The sequence below is a fragment of the Equus caballus genome, chromosome 24 (genome assembly GCF_041296265.1).
Source record: "Equus caballus isolate H_3958 breed thoroughbred chromosome 24, TB-T2T, whole genome shotgun sequence".
NCBI lineage: Eukaryota > Metazoa > Chordata > Mammalia > Perissodactyla > Equidae > Equus > Equus caballus.
In genome coordinates this window covers 27,656,592-27,671,903 of record NC_091707.1, presented here as the reverse complement: position 1 = coordinate 27,671,903, position 15,312 = coordinate 27,656,592, and the positions used below count along the sequence as shown (strand labels likewise).

The 15,312-nt window shown below is 49.5% G+C and overlaps 1 long non-coding RNA gene across 1 annotated transcript; it reads left to right on the top strand.

Annotated features, from left to right (window-relative positions):
* Positions 1 to 1,597: 1,597 nt before the first annotated feature.
* LOC111770322 (uncharacterized) lies at positions 1,598 to 4,182 on the top strand. The gene is made up of 2 exons (XR_011432067.1): positions 1,598 to 1,823; positions 2,043 to 4,182. It is a non-coding gene; the product is annotated as an uncharacterized lncRNA (long non-coding RNA).
* The last annotated feature ends 11,130 nt before the right edge of the window (positions 4,183 to 15,312 follow it).

The following is a 15,312-nucleotide window of genomic DNA, read 5'->3' as shown; positions in this document are numbered from 1 at the left end:
GTGTGCCTCCTCCACATCCGTCTGTCCGTCCGTCTGTCTGCTCCTCCCTTCCCCGTGCCCCTGGTTATTTGTCCGCAGTGGGGGAGGGAAGCTCTAAAGGATTTGTGCAGAGACCCTGGGCAGAAGATAAATGGAATTTGCAATAAATCCAGGAGCAAAGTTGTAACTTGACTTGAAAACAAACAAAAGGGCCAGAACTGCACTTAAGCTCCGCAGAAGCTCCCCTCCCAGTGTAAACAGAGAAGAGCAGACAAATGTGGGGCAAGGAGCCCAGCTCAGGCTGCTGGCAGGCAGGGAGGGGTCTGGAGCAGGCTGGCCGCCCACTTCCCCTGGAGGGGATGGCTGGTGGGGAAAGGTCTGTGCGGCCTCGTTAAAGCAGAAGGGAGGTGCTGGCACTGCTGTTGTTTGCCACACTCTCGGAGGGGGACAGAAAGGTTGTTTGGGGGGAAATGCTTTCTTAGCCTGTTACTGTGCCTGAGGCCCGGCAGACAAAAGCTCGGAGCAGTGGAGGCAGGTGGAGTGTGGCCGCAGCCTTCCCTGGGCATGGAGCATCAGGGAGTTCACCTGGACCTCTCAGCTGGCTCAAGGAGCAGGGTGCGTGTGCCATGCTGGTCCTCCCTCAGACAGTGGCCAGCTCGGCCTGACCCTGGAGGGCTTACTCTTGCTGGACTCTCCATGCCTCACCTAGAAGTGTCAGGCTGCAATTACCACAATCACGATGTATTATTACCTTTTCATATAATTTTAAAGTGCATCCACACAGATCCTCTGAGGCAGAACAGATATCATCAGCATTTTATGGGCTAGAAAACTGACACAGAGAGGTAAAGAGACCTGTCCAAGGTCGCACAGCAAACCAGCAGCTGACCTAGTTGAGTGCAGTGGAAAAGGTGGATCCTGAGGCACAGTTCCCACTCAGTTAATAATGAGCTGTGTGATGTTGGGCGAGTTACTTAATCTCTCTGAGCACAGGCTTTCCTCTATAAGATGTAAATCCTTCCAAAGGTTAAACAAATCAGCTGTCACCCCATCTCTTTGTGGCCAGGCTTTTCAAAGTCAGGAACCTTAGGGGAACCTAATGGTGTGTCAAGGAGTATACAAAACCACAGTTTGAACGTGGCACATCTTTTTGAAGCCTCATTTTTACACTTAGATATTTCTGGAGGAAAAAACCCCAGTCTTTTAAAAAATTGTTGTAAAGCAAGATGGTTATGCTATAGAAGAGGATGTAAAATTCAAACTTTAAAAGTGAAATGGGAAACTTCAAGGCATTTTGTGCTTGCTGCTGTTTCAGGTCCCCCAAGTATGTCTTTGCTCTCTCCTGCAGCCTGGGAACTAGGTGGGAGGGTTCTCTAATGCGCGATTGAGACCCACCAGGCAGAAACCCATATGCCTGGCGAATGTGGGGAGGGTGGGTGGCAGGGAGAGGGGCTGCATTCCCTTTCCTAAGGAGAGAGTTGTTTTCATGGCATCTGACACAGTTGTTTTCATCCCAGGCTTCAGATAAGAGTCACCTGATGAACATTTGAAACACACCCACACCGGGTCCCACCCTGACCAAGTGCAACAGAATTCCTGGCAGTGTGGTTAGGGCTCCACATGTTCGAAGAGCTCCCTGGGTGATGCTGATATGCAGCACGGGCGGGGCGCGCTGACTTACAGTTCAGACTTGGAGTTCAGGGAGCCCCAGGGTGTCCATGGCCATGGAGGGGAAGCAGTACAGACAGACAGCTCCCTACCCTCTACCTCCTGACTCCTGCTTAGACTGGTGGGCAGATGAGACTGCGTTCCAGAAGCCCATACCTCCACCTAAAGGAAAGGGGGTAAGATTGGGGGGAGGTGGAGAACAAGATGTAACTTTGTGTGGTGGGGGCAGGAGGGCTCTATGCATTTGGTTAGTGTCCCCCTAAAATTTATGTCCTTCCTAGAATCTCAGAACACTACCTTATTTGGAAAATGGGGTCATTGCAGATGTAATTAGTTAAGATGAGGTCACACTGGGCAGGGTGAGTCTCTGCTCTAACGTGACTGTGTCCTTGTAGGAGGAAGAGAGAGACACAGGGAGACCACCCCGTAAAGATGGAGGCCGAGACTGGCATGATGATGAATCTGAAGGCCAAGGATTGCAGGTAGCCACCAGGAGCTGGGAGAGGGGTCCGGAACAGATTCTGCCTCAGAGCCTGCAGAAGGCACCAGCCCTGCCCATGCCTTGCTTTTGGACCGCTATCCTCTGGAACAGTGAGGGAATACTTTGTTGTTGTTTTAAGCGAAGCTTGGCCAAGCTTGTGGTACCTTGTTAGAGCAGCCCCAGGGAACTGATACAGAGGCTGATGTTAGGAAATTCTTGCTGTAGATGCTCCTCCAGAGACACTTGAGAGAGGAACTGAGGCCCCTGCCCTCAACCACACGGAGCGGGGCCCGTGTCTGAGGAGCTGCAGTGTGGCTGGCTTTGTGCCTAGGATTCCGTGAGGCTGGAAGGTAACAACCCCAGGGTGGGCTCATTCTACTGAAAAGCTGAGGGGGCAGAGTAAAATGGGACCTGTCCAAAGTGTCAATCTGAAGGTAAGACAAGGGCAAAGGAGTCAGTTGATTCATTCATTCATTCACTCACTCACCTCTTACTTAGGGAGCCCTACTATGTGCCTGGCCCTGGGAACACAAAGTCCAGAGACAAGAACCAGCCTGCCCTGCCCTCAGGAAGCTTGAGCCTGAGGGGTTCATGCTCATCAACCAGGAGGTTGGGTCCATGAGCATTAAGATTTCTTCCAGCTCTGACATTTGGTGACTAAAAGGGAGAAAAAGGGTGATCTGGCTGGGGGCCATCACCCTGCCACCAGGGCATTTTTGGGGGCCACTGCTGTCTCTCTGCCTGGACAAGGCCAAGGAGGGGCTATAGGGGATGTGAGCCCATGAGGACGTGGAGCTGGACCCCTAATTTCCTCTACAGGCACAGGTGGTGATGCACACTGTCGGGGACAAATGCTGGCCCTGCCTGACCAGTGCAGCCACTGGCGGGACACTATCTGCGGCGAGACGGGCCTCAGCGGCCACCACTAATTGTACAAAACTGAAACATCTCAAGAATATTTTCAGCCCATTTGCACTTATCAAATAGCACACTGGAAACCCCAGCAATTTGCGTAGGATCCTTTCCAGAATGAGGGAGATTTCACAAACTTGGCCTCGTGCAGGGTGAGCTGCTTGGGATTTCAGCCTCAGAGTGGGCCTGGCCTCCTTGTTCCCATTTGCCCCACCTTCTCCCAGGGCTCCAGCCACTCCCCAGCACACCTGGCCGCACCATGCAAGGCAACTCTGAGACAGACACCCCAGCCACGAGATGTCTGTGTTCCTTCGGCTCTTTGGCTTCTCCTTCTTGGCATTTTTGGCAGTTCCACGGTGCTCAGCAGCTGGGCATCTGGCCGACTAAGAAATGCAAAGTTCGGGGCCTGAAGCCGCTGCTGCCTTGGCTGTGGTTTGTCTGAAGCTCCATTTCGTTTGGGCTAGAGGTGAACGCTTCCCTCCGGAGACCCCTGCAGGCGGGGTCTGAAGCGAAGGTCAAGGAACGGTCGCTTCCACCGTGGCTGGGTGGCGTTCGTCTGGCACAGACACAGCCTGACAACATGCTGACGGGTGGCCCAGGAGCAGTGACAGGGCCAGCGGACTGGAGGAGCTGCCCGAGGCCAGACACGGCTTACAGGCCTCCCTGCTCCTTCCCGGCCACAGTTGCACAACAGCCCTGACTGTTAGCTCCCCAGACGCTTTTATTAACAGTCCCATGTTACCCGACAATTGAACATAATTAAGACAGAACAACCTTTGCAGTTGACTTTACCTTTTAAGACCTCACAGACTTTTACAAGGACGTCCCAGAATGGCTGCTTTTCAAAGGGAAGGCAAGAGATATGCTGAGAGCCCCAAGAAAGAGGGGAACCCCGAAATGCCTCATACTCATAAACAAAATGAAGAAAAAACACATACTGTGATTTACAGTTATAGAAGTAACAGACGGTCACAGAAGACAATTTGGAGGGTACAGCAAAGTAAAAGAAATGAAACAGAAGCCACTCACAATCCCACCCCCGGAGACCACTGTCAGTGTTTTGGGGGATACGTATCCTTCCCGAATATGAAAATCTCTCATAACATCTGTACCTTAGAAATAAAAATGGAACCAGACTTTGACACTACAGTTCATAATTTCATAAATAAGGCCCTAAAGTCTGTTATATGTCGGATAACTTTGACATAGGGATCAGTAAAAAGAATCAAATTAATTGATCTATAAGCAGTTGAGGGCCTGTTCTGAGTAAGGCATGCCATTAGGTCCCCTGGGGTGTTAGTTCATCTGCAGCACAGCCCCTGGCCTCAAGAAGGTAGAAGGACAAGACAAGTGACACGGAGAGTAGCTTTTGATATTTGCATCCTCGCCTCCTGGAAGAGCTCACCATGGAGCCCCGAAAGGGTTTGCCTCGTTGAGCTGAGTGGTGCCCATCACAAAGGCTATGCGTTACTCATTCACTCAACAAATATTTACCTTGTGCTTAAATGAGTCAGAGGAAGGTGTTTAGGTTTTGGAGCTGGAACCATTGGAATGAGAGCAACGTTTAAGGAGATTTATGTTTACTGGCTTACCAGATGGATGGTGTGATGGTTAATTTATGTGTCAACCTGGCTAGGCCATGGGACTCAGATAGTTGGCGAAACACATCTAGATGTTGCTGTGAAGGTATTTCTTAGATGAGATTAGCATTTAAGTCAGTAGACTTTCAGTAGAGCAGATGACCCTCCGTAATGTGGGTGGGCCTCATCCAATCAGTGGAAGGCCTTAAAAGAAAAAGACTGGAGTCCCCTGAGGAAGAGGGAATTCTGCCTCCAGACTGCTTTCAGACTCAGCTGCAACCTCGAGTCTTCCCTGGGTCTCCAGCCTGCTGGCCTGCCCTGCAGATTCAGACTTGCCAGCCCCACAATTGCATTAGCCAACTCCTTAAACTCTCCCTCTCTCTCGTTGGCGCTTTCTCTCTCTCTCTCTCTCTCTCTCTGTCTCTCTGTCTCCTATTGGTTCTGTTTCTCTGGAGAACCCTGACTAAGAGAGATGGAGATGGAGAAAGACAGAAGTAGGGAGAACTGGCTACTTAGAACAGGGAAGGGAGACCAGTTCAGCTTGTCAAGATGCTGGAAGGCAGGAAAAATGTTACGTGTATATGTTTGTGCCTTTGTGTGTGTCAGTATGTGTATGCCTATGTGAGTGTGTGTGTCTATGTGTCTGTCTGTGTGTATCTGGATATGTGTGCCTCGGTGTGTATCAGTCTGTGTTTGTTTGTTTATGTGAGTATTTATGCCTGTGTCTATATCTGAGTATCTGTGTGTTTGTCTACATGAGTGTGTATCTGTGTATGTGAGTCTGTGTGCGTACCTGTTTACTTATGCCTGTGTGTGCCTGTGCGTGTACCTGCTTCTCTTTGTATGTTTGTGTGCCCCCAGATGTGTCCGCGTGAGTGCGTATGCATGTCTTTGTGTCTGTCAGGGGGATATAGGCAGGGGATGAGACTGTCATGGTGCCCTAGAAAAGGACCTCTGTTGCTGGATTTTCAGTCAGTTCAGACAGCTTACTGGGAGCAAGAGTGCATGCTGGTCTGGGAACCAGGCAGGAGGTGGACAAGCAGGAAAGCAGGTCCCGTGGTTTGTGGAGCAGGAGCAGCGCACAGGAAGGGAGCAGGAGACCTGGCTGGATTTGGGGAACAGGATGGCCAGAGGTCCAGATGGTACAGAGAGGTCTGTGGGGCAGTTCAGGGACCTACACATGACATGCCTGCCTGGAGTCTGGAGGTTTCATGGGCCAGGAACAGGTTTTTGCAAGGACCAAGCTGGTTGGGACAATAAGGGCCTGTACTGAGGGGTGGCAGTGGACAGGGAGATCTGGAGACTGGGCCCCATGAGGATGGTGAAGGGAAATAGAGCAGGGAAGTGGTTGGGGATGATGAGCGCTTCAGTGTAGACCTATTGAGGTTGAGGCAACCACAGAATCAGACTTTCAAAGGTGAGTAGGGGGTAGTGACAAGTGTCATGCTCTAGAAAGGACAAGGAAAATGAGGAATGAGAAAAAGCCATTGGGTTTGACAATTAGGTGGTCTTGTCACCTCAGTGGAGGGGATGGAAGCTGGTAGAAGGGAAGGGAGGCGGTGGGTGAACATGGCAGGAAGGTGGCATCTATGGGACCCTCCCATGATGTATGGAAAGGAAAAAACTTTAAGACAATAACATGAGTGGACAGCAGAGTTGAGTGATGAGAGCCCTGTGCATATTTGAAAAAAGAATGAAACTCAGCCATCAAGATATTCAGCCCTGATCCCATTAAGCACTTCCTCTGAGAGTTAGCAAACTGGATATCCTTTAATCATGACTCATATTTATAAAGGCCTTTCTCCAAAGAACTCCAAGTACTCAATAAACGTTCATTAATTCTCTCTCGCAGCCTCCATTAGGGAAAAGTTGGTGGCAGGTATCATCATTATGTTTATAGGCACAGAAACTGTAGCTGAGATGAGAATGACGCTGCCAAGCCAGGTCAGGAAGCTAGTCAGGGTGGGAAGTGTCGCACTTGGCTCTCCACTGCCAGGCCATTCCTAAATCGTCTGCATCTTGCCACTACCCCTAAATTACTGGCAAGGCTTGGTTATGAGACCAGTTGCAGGGTCCGATGCTTCAGAGGGTGGCTGCAGGATAATCTCAGAGGGATCCCCGGGCCAGCCAAGAGTGGGGCTGGGGGAATGGATCTTTAGTTTGCTCAGTCCTGGACCACGTGGGGACCTAAGCAGCTTACTCTGCTGAGTCCTTAAGGGTCACAAGCAAATGCTGAGTCCAAGCAACAACACAATTGCCAGACTCAAGAAAGCATGCGCTCGCTGTGTTTGTGTTTTTTGGGTACCCTCGCACAAGAACTTGGGAAATACCTCAATCCTTATGCTTTGGAATGTGTAAGATGCTACCATTTGCTCAAGAGAAAAATGATCTCTAAATGCAAAGAATAATCAGGGACAGCCCACTAAGCAGATGATCTGGTTGCCTCTGGTGGTAAGCCTGGGCTTCATCAGGCCAAGAAAGGAAGGCAATCCCAAAAGTCTCCATAGTGGATGTGGTCTGCAAAGTCCCCCAGCTGTGGTCCCAAAGAGTGCAGACATAGGGAACATTAACTTAAAGTTAGGCTGTACTTGCAGGATTGGGGCTGCCAACGCCTGCTGAGCCCTGTGAGCTGGCGATACTCAGGCTCTTAGCTAATGAGGACAGGCTCTTGTGGGATCAGCTAAGCGGTTCAAATTCCCAGTCCAGTGTTTATGCCACTTGGGCGGACCTGGGAAATTCAAGGGGCCACCGGCATGTTGGCCTAAAGCCAGGGTTTAATTAAGCCCTAAGTCTCCACTGATTCCACCAGGGGCCTGATCCCCGTGAGGCCAGCCAAAGGGGGAAGCATCCTGAAGAGCACTGGATCGGCTTCCTTTGAGTCTTCCCCTAAACCCATTGTTTGAGGAGGCATTGCTTGTTAGTAGGAGTAATCCCCTCAAAGTCACAGAGCAGCATGCAGAAAATCAGAGGACCAGCCCTGCACTGGAGCAGCTTAACTATGGCGCCTAGCACGCATGTAGTTGTTCCCACCCCTGTCTGCTGCGTGCCGTGGAACATGGATATTCACGAGGAAAGAGAGGATAGATGGGCACAATCACACTCTCATTTTGGGGTTTCTGTTGAAGAATCCTTGATGTTTGGTCAGAAACTACCCAAAATATGTCTTGTTCAGGAAATGGAATGATTAGGGTTGACTATTTGAATTGGGAGACTCAGAAGGCCTGGCCACCCTGCAGGGTGGAGGCCTGGGACCCACAGCCAAGGACCTCCCGAATCTCTGGGGGACCAGCAGACCCCTGGGAAGGAAGAGGGTGATGTGAAGAGCTTCTGAATGGAGGAAGGACCTGGGACTTTCAGGGAATTTCTGTCTTCTTCTTGTCCTCATCCCTCTTTCATAGCCTGGAGCAGAGAAATTCCAGCTTCTTACGATTAATGTGAAGTGGGCCAACACCAGAATGGGCAATCATGGTACAGACCTGCCTCCTGGTGTGGGTGGCTAAGGGTTAGGATAACGTTTCCATGGAGCTGATTGCTAAAGGACACGGGCGCGCCTTTAACGTAGCTGGGGCTGATCGGATGGAAGATTGTGGGAAGAGAACTGTAAAGTTTTGTCTTCCTCTGACTTTCTTTTTTCATTTGAAGAGAGTAAAGGCTAAGTCCTCGGGTCTTGGAGTCAGATGGCCTGAGGGTGCACCCTGAAAAATGCCACTTGGAAATCTGGTCCCACTCCACTTGGGAGCCTACAAGCCCTGTGATTCCTCTACCTGCACTGGGCCAGCAAGTTTCCCAAAGAGGGCAAGGCCAGATTTCTGCCTCATGGCATCCCCCTTTTGCTGTAGCTGGGGAGGTAGCATGCTAGCCTCCTGGGTGTTTATGAAATGAGTTATGATATATAATGTTAGAATAATGTCTGGCACACAGTGGGTTCCATATATTAGTACCATCATCATCATCATCATTCTCAGCCTGCAGTTGGCTGGATATGGAGACTTGCCCACACTGCCACAGCTCCTGGCAGCCTCGCTATGTTCAAAGAGTGTGGGAATAGGGCCCTGGCCTGTGTCCGATGGTCAGCACTACAGTGGGTCACAAAACAGCGCAGAGGGAGCGGCCGGCTCAGATAGGGCCCTGAAGATGAAAGCCGCCGTGTTCCTGAAGGCCTGCAGCTTCCTCTGCCCTGCTGGGGTTTTTTCTTCCCAGTTCCTCTCAGTGATATCTTAAGAGGCAAACTTCCAGCACTAACAGGAGGTCTTTTGTTCTCCTTTCTCTAAGTGGACTTTAACCCAGTTACGACAGATGAGTCACTGTAAAAACAAACAAATCATAATACTCCATTTTCTTAAAGGCTCTTCCATGCCTGCTGACAGAAAAGGGGGAACCTGACACTGCATGGGGCCTGTGGGGCTTCTCCCAGCCCCAGCCTTCTGGAGGCAGAGCCCAGGAGAACCTTCCAGAACACGCTGGAGCCCAGCACTGTGGAACTGTTCAGTGAGGCTCTGGCTTGTTTAGAATTTCATCTGATTTGAAGTGGTCCAGGGGCTCCAAAGAATTTTGGGTTCAGCATAGTCCTGGTTGGGATTTACACTCCTGGATCTGCCACAAACTAAATTCTAGACTTACCTCCCTTCACACTTAAGTTTCTTTATATGTGAAACAGGAGTATTGGACACCATGATTTGCAAGAGACTATCTTTTGCTATTAGAAGACTCTAGGGCAGGCTAAGGGCACAAGTGCAGCCTGCATCCATTCGATGGAAGTTCACTGAGCACCTAGTTAGGTACTGGGATTATAGAGGTGAGAAAGACCCACTTCCTGCCCTCGGGGAGACAGATATGTAAATAAATGAGTGCCTTCTGATACAGGTGAGCTGGAACATATGTCAAGGGGGTGGGTGGGATAAGAAAGGAGATGACTTTTCCATCCAAGAGTGTTGGGAAAGTCGTCTTGGATGAGATGGCTTTTGAGCTGAGTCTTGAACCTTGAGGGCATGTTCAGCAGATGCTCTGGGGTGAGGGGGCGGATATGGCAGGCAGAGGGAATGAGGGACATCACCAAAGAACCAGACACATGGCAAGTTTGGATCCACCCTGTGCGAGCCCTCTTCATCTTCTTTGTCCGGGCATTTTGCCTACATGCTTAAGTAGAGCTGGACCCTCATTGTCCTGAGAAGGAGCCGTCTCTGGATGAACACGTCACTGGCTTCAGGACCCTGGTCCGAGATGTTTTCTGGGTGCATCAAACATTAAGGTGTGCTTCAGGCCACTAGCCTGGTGGGCTCACTGTTGAAGAGCACAGCAGTTCCTGTTGGATGGTGGTGTACGTAAGGTTGTCACCTACTGTCACAGTTGCTGTGTCTCAACTCCCTGGAGCTAAGATGCAGTGAAACACATTCATGTGTACAATGAAAACATCAGTTCAATTGCCTGGGAAACCCTAGTCATCTTCAACCCCCACTTACAGGTCTCCTTTACTGTGAAGAGCTCCCAGAATCTGTGGGTAGAGTGAGCAGCATGCGTCTTTGTCCTCCCATGGCTTATTCTTTGTATCTTGCTTTAGGCTCCAGCCATAAAATCCGGTAATTTCCCACTTTCCCTGAGTGCCCTCCTCCTGGGCTGTGAGCTCCTGGAGGGGATGGTAGGTAAAACATAGTATTTGGGGGGCTGGCCCCGTGGCCGAGTGGTTGGGTTCGCGCGCTCCGCTGCAGGCGGCCCAGTGTTTCGTTGGTTCGAAACCTGGGCGCGGACATGGCACTGCTCATCAGACCACGCTGAGGCGGCGTCCCACATGCCACAACTAGAAGAACCCACAACGAAGAATACACAACTATGTACCGGGGGGCTTTGGGGAGAAAAAGGAAAAAATAAAATCTTTAAAAAACAAAACAAAACAAAACAAAACAAAAACATAGTATTTGGTTCATGTACATACAAGGTGTTGACTAGAGGTTTGTTAAACAGACATGTGAATGGATGAATGAGATTTGAGTTGGTCTGTTTTGCTTAGTGTGACAATGATATCAACTGAAAGCTTCACCTTCATCATCTTTGATAATAAAACAGCAGGGCCTAAGGATTTCCTACTAATAGCCCACTTTGTGCATAAGTAAATCTCTCTTTCCCAGAAGCTACTTGCACTTGAAAATTTAGATTTAAAATTGGATTGAGCCCACCATGGCACTCCAGGGCAAAGGGGATTCTAGTCTATTTTTTTCAAGCTGACTTCCCTGCTCTAGCATATCCCAAGAACTGAGACAGTAAGGATCCTCCATTTAATTGAATGGGTTTGTCCCCTCCCCCCTGAAATACATTTTTTACATTTTTATGTCAATCATCTGAAAGCGAACATCTCCCCATCTTGTGATCTGGCAAGGATAGGGCAGGGTAGATTTCCTTCCATCAGGGTCAATCTATGTCTGTCTCCTTTTTTTCTGAGGAGTCTTATCAAGGGCTGGGGTGGTGGGAGCCTTATTTTACAGGGGAAGTGCTCCTCAGCTGGCCTTTCCTTCCCCACTGTCTATTCTGCTCTCCTCAGATGTCCCCGGGCAATCAAGAGTAGATGACATGGAATGATTTCAGCAGTGAGGCTGAGTGGATGTGGACCCCAGACTCAGTGCACAGCCCAGCCTAGCCTCAGCTGAATTCTCTGCTTTGGGAGAACTCAGGTCCCTGCTTCCAACCTTGTCTCTTGGGGTTGGATTATGGCTTTCAAAGGATGAGTGAAAAATTCCAGGAACAAGCTTGGTCTCACTGATAGTAACTGGTTAATTACTTCTGAGAAAATGGAAACCTTGGTCTCCTGATGTGTACAATGACAGGCACAAGAGGAATTTTCCAATACAATAGGGGAATGAGTTTTCCAAGGACAGGCTGACTGAGAAAAGCCCCATCTGACTATGCACCAGTAAGGTGATGTGGCACCCCCTGGAGGGGCAGAGTTGACCAGCTGGAATGGAGGACCAGGAAGACCTTCTCCCCTACCTTCCAGGTGTGTCACCAAGATCTGCCACGGGCAGGAATGGTGACTTCAGAACAGCTGGAACACTTGGAGTGCCATTTCCTCTGGTGAGAAGGGAGATGATCTTGACCGTTCTGCTTTGGGAGGAGGTGGTGCTGGGGAGCAGCTGAAAGCTAGATGGGTTCTTGAAAATCTGTGACAGGAATGGTGTGTACCCAGGCCTGTCTCTGTTCTGCAGCAGAGTTTACAGTGGCCCAACTCTTTCCGTCTGTGAACTCAATCATTACTCCCTTCATGTGCTCCCTGGGTACTCCTCTCCGTGGACACCGTCCTATGAACTAGACAAACAAAGCCGAATTCTCTCAGCTCCTTGGTTTTGTTCTCTCCAACTCCCTTCGCCATCCTTCCATGAGAGGAGAAGGGCCATGGTTCCCCCAGTCCCTTTCCTTCTTATCGAGACAGCAGATTTTGAAAACTCCAAGGGATAGAATGCTGTGAAAAGGCTAGGAGAAGGGATGAATCACCCTCGTCTTTGAATACCCAGGAGCAGCTGTCGCGCTTTATAGTTGTCCTCTGTGAGCTCCTACCCTCTTATTTAAGATCCCTTGGAGAAGCTCATTCCCGATTAGGGAAAAAAATGGTTTTGGTACGATTAATTCCCAGTGTCAGGTGGAAAGGAAACCTCTCCAAAGCTGTTAGCTGAATGGTGAGTAATTCACCTTGGTCATGCTGTTTAGGACATCAGCCACTCGAGGCCTCTTGCTCCGTGAGCATTTGTTGTAGGAAGGGCTGAGGAATTTGAATCTCCAAAATAAAATGGAGAATAGACATGGGGTAAGAAACAGGCAGCACATCTGCTGATCCCTCAGATAATCTTTTTTTAACAGAATTTTTTTCCTGATTTTGGAATAATATATGTCCATGGGAGAAAATTTTTTAAAAAAGAGACAGATCCAAAAAAGAAAATAAACATTAAGCCAAATCTTATTACCCAGAGATAACACAGTTAACATTTTTATACATGTTCTTCCAGTTAGAAAATGTACACAATGCTTTTTTCTTATAAAACTGCTACATAAAACATTGCACATACTGGTTTATAATCTGCTTTTTCCCTTTAATGATATGTTGTGAACATTTTCCCATGAGATTAACTTGTCTTCTAGCACATAATTCTAATGACTGCCTAGTGTTCTATCATACAGATGTTCATTAGCTAATACCCTATGGGCGAATATTTAGGTTGCGTCTATTTTTTCCTATTATAAACAACATAATGTACACACTGGGGAGATGGACCCAGCCTGATCCTTTGTCTTGGTCATAAGTCACTTAGTCCTTCCTCAAAAGCCATTGGTCATTTTGCGGGCCAAGGAAACTGCATCACAGTTGGCTTCACAACCCTTGCTCAGAACACAAGGACAAACTTAATCTACCCATGCTAGTGGCAGCCCTGAAAGTTCTCTTAATTCCATAGAATCTTCCATCAATGTTAAAGGACAGTTGTGCTCAATTCATTCATTCATGGATGTATTATTTTAGACAAAACGAGGTCTCTTGACTGGTTCCCCTTTGTCCCTGGTCATCTTGTCAACAAGGAAGGCAAGGTTATTGTAATAGCAGTGGAAGCTTGGAATTAGCAAGGTAAATCCGGAGAGGCAACTGGAAGCGTGAGTTCTGGAGTGAATCATCTGTCATTTTGAGTCATCTTCCATGTTTAGTATTTTCGGTGTCACCATTCTGCTCCATTAGAGTAGATCACTGTGAGGGTAGTAGAATAAAGGCTGGGGCTCCCAGCACACCGAGGAGTTTACCGAAACACTGTGGTTGGCTTGGCCAGAGGGGGAAAGGCTTAGGCACTGAGCAAACTCCCAGCTGAGAATCTGGGACAAAATCTAGGCCGTTGGTTCCCAGTTCACCTCAACTTCAAGAAACTCAAGCTGCCACTTGGGCGTGCCTTAGACACCTTCTGTGTCCATTTTGCTGGCCATTTATGCTCAGCAGGAAGCCAGAAAGGAAATGTGCTCCAAGGTGAGGGGCAGGTGTTGCCCTCCCGGGAGGTTGGGTCTGGGTGGGGCAGATAAACCAGTCACCTCCCAAGCCATCACCCCCTTCTCATCCCAGTGGCCCCACACTCATCTTTAGCCGCTGATGGATGATGAGATCATGAAGCAAGAAATTCTCATTTCAAGGCAAATTCTAGACCCTCTTGCCATCTTCTGGGGCCCTAGGCTTCCGGAAGAGGCTGGTAGAGGAAGACAAGGAGAATGCGTTTGAGGAGAAGGGTGTGGGAATGCACATGATGGTCAAAATGTGCACAAAAGTTGGAGAGATTAAAAATAGGTGGGGAAGGAACGCTGGCGCATGCACACTTGCATGCACACGCATTCACACACACACATTCACTCACAGTTTAATGGGGCTTGTGGGAGAGGAAACTGTGTCTCCAATGCTTATGAAAAGTCTTGGCGCGAGCTCTCCAAAGAGAGTGGGGGTGGGGAGCTGGGCGAATCACAAAATTCCTCCCAGGCAAACATGTTTGTCCCACCTCCAAAAGGCCGGCCTTCTTTCTCAGCTGCTCTAATGTGTCACGAGACACCTCTGCTCAGTCTGACGGTCCCACGTCCACAAACAAGGCACCCCAGTGAGCCGTTCCTTTCCCAAGTCGCTGAGGGATCTTCTAGGGGTTGGAAGGGACTCTTTCTGGGCTGATCCAGCCCTGGCTGATGAGCTCAGCTGTCTCCTCTTCTAGGAAAGCAGGCAGGGCTTCTAGGAAAGATTTACTGCAACAGAACATGGCTGCCTTCCACCACCGCCCCCGGCCACCTCTGTCTTGCTTCCAAGCCGGAGACTGAGGTTGGGGAAGTTTATAGAGAGGATGCTGGGAATAGATCAATATTCCTGTCCTGGATGATTGAGGAGCTGTGCGAAGGCAGCGGAGCCCCTCTTCATGCCCGTAATTGGACAACAGTGGCGCCACTGTAAATGCCAGTCCAGAGAAATTCTCCACTTCCCAGTGCCAGGCACCTGCATCTTGGCCTCAGGAGGTTAAGAAGGAAGAGCCCCAGGCCCGTTTGCTGACCTTTCATACCAAGGATGTGAATTCCCTCTCTGTCCCACCAGCGTTCACCTCTCCTTCCCCTTGAAGCCAACAGGGACAGGCCCTAACTGGTTTCTTCTAGTTTTCTTCTTCCTGCCACAAGGACAACTCAGCCCCTCTTGCAGCCTCTGCCTGTCTCAGCATGAAGGACCCAATGTGATCATAGGCTGATGAGAGCTTGAGAGCCAACCCAGAGAGCAAAACATGGGCCAGGCCCTGGTCTAAGGGTGTCTCATGTATTAACTCATTTAACTCATATTAACTCACTATGATGTGGGCACTGTTATTATCTCCATTTTCCAGATGAGGATACTGAGGCCCAGAGAGGTTCATTAACTTGCCCAAGGCCACACAGCTAAAGCGAGGTGGAGCGAGGATTTGAATCTGGCAGCTTGGCTCTGGAGTCTTGCACTTAAGGCTGCACTGCAGGTGGAGTAACATGGCTCTGGTTCTGTCTGTCCTGCCGCTGGCCCATATCTGACCTCGGGTCTCAGTCTGACCATAGGATGCTGTCTTGCTCCTGTGTTTGGGTTCCTGCTGTGACCTCCCGGTGTGCTCATCTCTCTAGGATACCCTAGGATGCCCGATTCTTATCATCCCCCATTTCAAGTTCTGGAATCCCACCCTGAGCCCATTC